Here is a 7,010-nt window from a genome sequence, read left to right as displayed (position 1 = left end):
GCCACTGCACTGAAAATCGATAACCGGATAAAGAGGGTGGTGCCGGCGTCTGCCATCGGTCGGCTTTCCCTTATTTACCTCGTGGTGGCTGGTCGAAAATCGCGGCGGCATGCAACGGAAGCTTAAGAATGACGCTAAAACTGACCCTCAGCAAAGAAGAGTTGGCAAAATGAGGTGGTAAACGTGCCGAAAGTGCTCGAAAACGTTACATGGCCACGCAAGAAGCTTTATTATACGCAAATACACCCATGCTCTCCGGCAGGTGCGAGTAGCCAGCATCTCAGCGATCGGCGGTAGCCATCTGCTATTCGTTTCGGAACGGGGCAGCCTGCGGCTATTCCGAAGAAAATTCAGTTTTGTTCGGCATATTAATGCAACTTTATCGCGTAAACGTCACTTTGACGCAGTGAGTTTGTGCGGTTTTGTGACGTCGCGTGACAGGCAGGTGAAGTGGGTGCAGCCCGAAAACTTTTTACCAATAGCCGAGGGCTAATGGCGAAAAGAGGTCGATTCAGAAATAACGGTTTTTCTTTTTTATGTGAAATCATGCATAATCAGTGTGTACATATCATATCAGATAGGGAGCTATCGCGGTTTTCGTGACGTCGCATGACAGACATGTGAAATGGGGGGGGGGGGGCGTCGAAAAAATTTTTGACCAATCGTGGAGGGCTGATAGGAGAATTGGAATAGAAAAGTTTGGAATAGTTTTACGTTATAACGCCCCAGGTCAAGTATGTGACAGTAGTACAAAGATATGCTCCGCTGCATAGCCAAAAACATAAGACTCAATCTTCTAGGTCCTTCGTGGCCAGATGTTTTCATCAAGTACATAAGAGACAAACATATAGCATACCAAAAACTTCTTCCATTAATATTTGCTTTTTTGTTTATTCTAGAATATAGGTGCTGGCTGAAAAACACGTTCACCGTGTTGCCCTATATTTTTTCCTAGCAGCTGGTATTCGTAGTGCTTGAAAAGTTTTTAAGGCTTGAATAGTGAGTGTGACACTGCTACATCTATCACACTTCAAGTTTCAAACCTGAAAAAGACAGGAATTGTCAAGATTTCTCATGCGGTAATGAATCATAGGTAAATATTTCGGAAATGTCTGCCTGGTTGGGCACAACTGGTTTTAGGGTAAGGAAAACATCAGCCAAAATTTATTTTAGAAGCCCGAAGTTTGGGAGCCTGATCGACTCCATTTTCAGGGGTGAGAGGGCGCGAGGCGCAGCAGTGCTAATAAGCCTTTCTGGCGCTTTGTCAGGTGCGCAGATACTTTTCGTACAACTAAAGCGTAAATGGCGGGAAACGTTCCTGGCTTACCCGGATTGATCTTACCCGGCGCCTTCTGAATGTGCCAGGATTCAAAAAGCTGCCGGTGCCGGTGGTTGTTTCCTTTCTCCAAGACAGCAACGCCGTCAGGGCAGATCCGGTGATCAAAAAGCTGGCAGCGTTCTGCTAGAGCAATGTGTCATTGGTTTAGGTGGTGAAGGTTACACTTGTGCTGACGAATTATTTCTGAGAAGTTTTAGAGCACAGCTCTTAGACGCTCGTTCCTGTAGCGAGCGTTGACGTCGGCGTAATCGACCGTACGAGAACATCGAAGTAGGAAGGAGCTAACGCGGACCGTAGCGGCGGACTAAAGACGCGAGGAGGAAAGCCAATGAGTAGGGAAGGGCAAATGCGTGAGAATGAAAACGTAGTACGGCGACGATGGCTACGAGAAGGTGCCCTAGTAGGACACGCCATCTGGGACGTCTGTTGGTGGCGCACGCCGTTACACGTGCCCACGTGTTACCGACGCGCTGCATTTGGAAGTCTCCAGTTCAGCAAAGCAGTCACGCCACACTTCGCTTGGTTTACAATGTTCCGCACGACAGATTGTCCGCGCAAGCAAATATATCACGAAATGAAAATGCGGCTAGAGCTGAGCTCAAATTTCGCATTAGGAAGTACTCGTAATCGTCGGAATTTTTTTTAGTCTCCCCAATATACGACGCAGGACATTCGGTGTAGCTAAATTGATACACATTGACAGAAACGCCCCTTTCTGGACGAGGAAGGAGGCTGCCGACCATAGAGAGAGGCTTGTAAGGGACATAAACCCCTGCCCCATGCAGTACACGGGCTAATTCCTCGCTGATGCCTCGAGAATTTAGTATCGAGAGACGGCGCCGTTGCCTGGACGGTGCGACGGTCGCCATCTTCTTTTCATTTTCGTGCCATCGGCGGCGGGAGTGGGGAATAAATGAATGTATGTAATCATTCACCCTTAGGTCACCGTTTAATGTGTTCTTTTCCACCCCTATGGAGGTGCGGAGACGAGTAAATTCGCTCGGCTATCTTGATGAGGCTTCGTGTTACCAATTTTGGATGGAGTTTTGCTTCTATTTAATTCACAGACGGCATGCTTCGCCATTTGCCTATTATGAAGGCGATATCTTGGAGCACTTAGTCCGTGCAGCCAATCCGTGCAGATTCCTCTAAATATGAAGGAAGTAAGGTGAAAAAAAGGTCACCCGCAAGAGAAATTTTGAGAAATATTTAAACTGAAGTAGAAATAATCTATATTTATTGTTCCTTCAGTAAAACTTTAAGGTGAAATCCTCTAGTAGCTCGTTTCGTGATGACCTTGTGGTACAAAAAAGCGGTACAAAAAAGGACCCGTGACCTTCTTCGAGCGAGGGGCGGGTGGAGAGGGGAACGAGCGGTGCGCGCAGACAGAAAAGCAGGTGCTGCGTTTCTGACGTCAAGGGCGGCAGCGGCAGTCGTGGCGGCAGTTCACTGCGAAGGGACAGAGAGTGCGATGGAGGACCCTCACACGGGCCCCAGCGGAATCCGCGGTAGGCCTTGGAAGCTCGCCAAGCGTGAAACAAGGTGCGGTGTGCGAAACGTCGGGAGCAAAGCGTTCGGCCGTGAGTGCTGCTTTCTCCAGCTGAGAGGACACAATCTAGTTGTGTTCGGCTTGTGTTAAACCCTTGCAAAACTTACTGGCCACAAGCATGAAGCTCCTTTATTTAGGGCATTCAGTGCTGGTTTGTGTCGTTCAGGGGGCCGACCTGAAGCGCTACATGTGTACTTCTCCCTGCGGCTTGTAATGTCTTGCGAGGAGTCTGACCCTTCTGATCGTATGACCTAATGTATTACCAAGTGTAAAGCAGGCTTTCCTCCTCACGAGTGGCAGGAGTGTGTCATGACGCTGAACGTTTTATCATTCAATGCATACGATAATTATGCAGGTAGCGCGAAGACAGTGCAATGAACCCCTTGTTCTCTTCAACGGAAGGTTGCTAATCTGATAAAGCAGGATAAAGGTCGCTATGTATGAGTCAGTTTTGCAAGACCCATTGATATTAGAAAAGATCATGGCTGCTTCGATATTCAACTATGTTTGTACGTAAGCGCGGTTTAGAACATCTGTATTTGTCAGCTTGTTGGGAAGCTTGTTATGAGAATTTTCGCTTAAAAACTTGGGACCGAGTTGACAAAAGTTTTCCTTCGTGGGTGCTGATTATGATTGGCTCATCGCCTTTTCTAAATATATGTCCCACATCAATATCATCTGGCAGAAACGCCTTTAGCGTAAGAACATTTTTGGGAATACGCGCCCAGTTTCATTCGTAAAGTGAAGATGCAGGTGCCCGAGGCAAACTAGAAGTTATAGCTGCCAGCGTCTGATCAAGGCAAAGGCCTTGCCACAGGCTACACGATTCCACGTGCTTTGTGGAGTCCCTGGCACGAGAAGTTCAAGACGAAAACACAGACTGTGTCTTGTGCTTCGCTACACTAAAAAGCGGCGCTGCTTTTCAAAGGAGAAACGGAAGCATATAATGAAGGCGCTTGAAAACTTTGCTGTCATTTCCTTTTTGTCGTCGCTCCTAGAATTATATGCTGCGCAGCATAGAATCACAACTATACGTGTTTGTGAAAGTGTTCATTTTTTGTTTTTCTGTGCTGAAACGACCGATGAAGAAAACGCTTTGTTCCAGAAAAGTGCGGCTTTCTTGGTGGCCCTTGACCTCGTGGGTAGAATGCGGCCATATTGTCTGCAAATATTGGTGTGGATCCCTGAAATAGTATAGCTGCGCAAGCCGCTGAACATAGGGAAAAAAATTATGGGTGTGGGAATATTCGAAAATTTTGAAGAACGAATCGAATATTCGCCTAAATTATACGTAATAGTCACTATTCATACATGCATATAATTTTCCAGTACTTTTTCAATATTAAGTGCTCCCGAATCAACATAAAATTGGAGGAAAAGTACGGTAAGTTTTCACACCCGTGGGCATAGTATAGACGTAAGATATGAGAACTTGCGTAGTGGACCAGGCTACGTAACTTAAGGAGCCATTATTAGAGGCTGTACAGCGATCATTCTAGCTCTCTGATGAGTCCTGTGCATGCGAACGAACGATTTGCTTGCTTCTTATGCTGCATTTGTGCTTTTATTAAGGTGTGTTTCATACCGAACTATGTAATGACAGAAACTTGCAAACTTTAAGAATACTGGGTTGTGAACGTCGTTTGTATTCATTGCGACAACCGCTATTCATAAAGCTACTCCAACAATATTTGGTATTCAATTCGATTTGCTTCTCACACTATTCAATTCCTATCCCGTTCCGTCTTTAAAATTACTATTCGTACAGCCAGACGCGCAAACCCGGATACAATATGAATTAGGGCTGACCGCGGCGGCAGCACCAACATAACCTGGTTTTCGTGCTGTAGTTGTCATTTCATCGCTGTACTTTCATTTTATTCATGATATTGTGACGATTCTCTTCCTGTCATGTGATCGTAACCTTTAACTCGCTTTTACCGTGTTGATGCCATTGCGTTGTCAATTGTAATCATGCCGCCTTCTAGCCGTCGTCATCATTCTCTCGCCGTCACGTAGTTATCGACTTCGAGTCGTCAAGAGAAATTCGACGTCGTGCCGCCGTAGTCGTTCTATTGCCGTCATTTTCTCGTAGTGTATGTCTCGCGCGAATGACAACGCAATTCCAGCGATTTCTTGACGGATTCAACGCTGTAATTCACAGGTGAAGTGGCGTCGTTGATAAGCTAAGGGCCGTGGAGCCGCGCAATGTAGTTTAACCACATCGGCCGTGGATCGATATCCATCACCTTAGCTGAATGTAATGAGATTTAACCACAAAGACGATAATCATCGGACACCAGGCTAGCAGCAGCGAAGAGCAAAACCTATCTGGCTATCCCTGCACGAGTCGTCGCTGTCGTCGTCAATTTGTCACCGAAAACACGAGGTGCACTTGCTTCATTACACTGTTAAAAAAACCGTAAAATTACAGGAAAATTTACGGGACCGCAGCCACGCGAACGCCGTAGTTGCCGCGTCCTGTAACGGGTTTCAACGGCTCCGAACCCGTTTCACAACGGAATCTTATTTGGGGGCATGATAAGTAGTTATGTGTATTGCAACTAATGTGGTGAGTTCCGTTATCGTCTGCGATTGCAAGAAGGCTCATCCTATATCCGTTTCGGTAATGCAGCATTAAAGCTTCAATAGAACTAACTTCTTGCTCGGAATTTGCGCGACGACGCCGGTCGACACCACGGCGCGGAAGAACCCCGCCAGTCGCACGCAGGCCCAATTTCTGTCGTGGTTTCGGATTTGCAAGCCGGAGCGGTTGTGTCCCGGCGGCAACTTTCATTTACAACATTTTTCGCTGCTGTAAGGTGTAACCAGCGGTATGGACTGTGCGGCTCCTCTGTCAAAGGAATGCACAGTAAGTTCGAATGAACTTGAACTCTTTGTTGTGTCGAAAATCTGTTCATCTGCGAATCACTGACGCCCGTGCGCCTGCCTTTCTATAATGGCACGCTTCCTTGCTATAGGTTGGTTTTCTAGGCCTCATGCGAGTGCTTTTGTGACGTTCAGTCGTAGACATACTTTCTGGGCATGCAACTGAACGGCTTAGCTTGCGCTATCCCCTGGAAGTTAAAATGTGTCGCCGAATCGCTGGCCACTGCTGCTCAGTGCGAGCTACAACCCGCGACGGCTTTGCCACGCGCTTGGGCGTAGTAGCTCCTACTGAGCGCGATGGTATGTATGTACTTGATGTACCTGTAGCCCTGTGCGGGGGCGATTTACGTAGTGTGTTGTTGCACGAGATTGTATCGGTAATGACGGCGTGCTCATGTCTCCTGCGTATACCTCGCCACTGCTAATAACGCGCCAGCACGGCTAGAGATGCCACCCGCGCCTCACACTGGCGCACCGGCGTTAGATTACGTGCCACTGCTCAGGACGCGTTTGACTAACGCTGGAAAAAATGCGCAATTCGGATTCGGGTATCACAGCACGATTATATTTTGTTGAGGGATCGCTCACCGTTTCCAACGCTGGCGGCAAACGAGGCGCTAATAAGGCTACACTACATCGACGAAGACACCATTCGTAGCCACGCGCCAGCCGGCACGGATCAGATACCTTGTTGGAATTGCCGCTGCGAAGATAACCCGGTGAATTCCTCTCGTGTATGGGTCGAACACGCCCTGAGCAGCGGCGCGCACGACGCGTGTTCTCGATTACGGCGCTCCGGTAGACAGCGCGTATGAAAACGTGTATGGCATCTCTCGCCACTCGCTCGCATGTTGTTAACGGACCTGAAGTCTGTAATTCTGCATTCTAGGGAGGCTCGAGGGACTACCTGAGTCGCGGTGTGAGACAATATATTTTACCGATGCCCTGCAGAGAAATTGTGGATAATGGGTCACAATTCCAGTGGTAGTGAGTTTACGTGCCAGCATGAGCTAGAGGCAATGATGAGAAAGAGTTCTCATAAGTGAGGGCCGGTTAGCGGGTCTACCTGAGGGAACGCCAGTCAACGTGAGTACATGTGAATTCAAATATGAATGGTGATTAAGGTGAATTGGGTGTCTAAGGGAATGCAAGTGTGAGCGATAGCGTAACTTCCCGAGAGCTAGTTCAGTGTGATGGTGACTCTTACTGAGTATCCTAATTGAGTGGGGGTAA

Source organism: Dermacentor variabilis, chromosome 2 (assembly GCF_050947875.1).
Source record: "Dermacentor variabilis isolate Ectoservices chromosome 2, ASM5094787v1, whole genome shotgun sequence".
In the NCBI taxonomy this organism is placed as follows: domain Eukaryota; kingdom Metazoa; phylum Arthropoda; class Arachnida; order Ixodida; family Ixodidae; genus Dermacentor; species Dermacentor variabilis.
Note: the sequence above shows the minus strand (reverse complement) of the source record.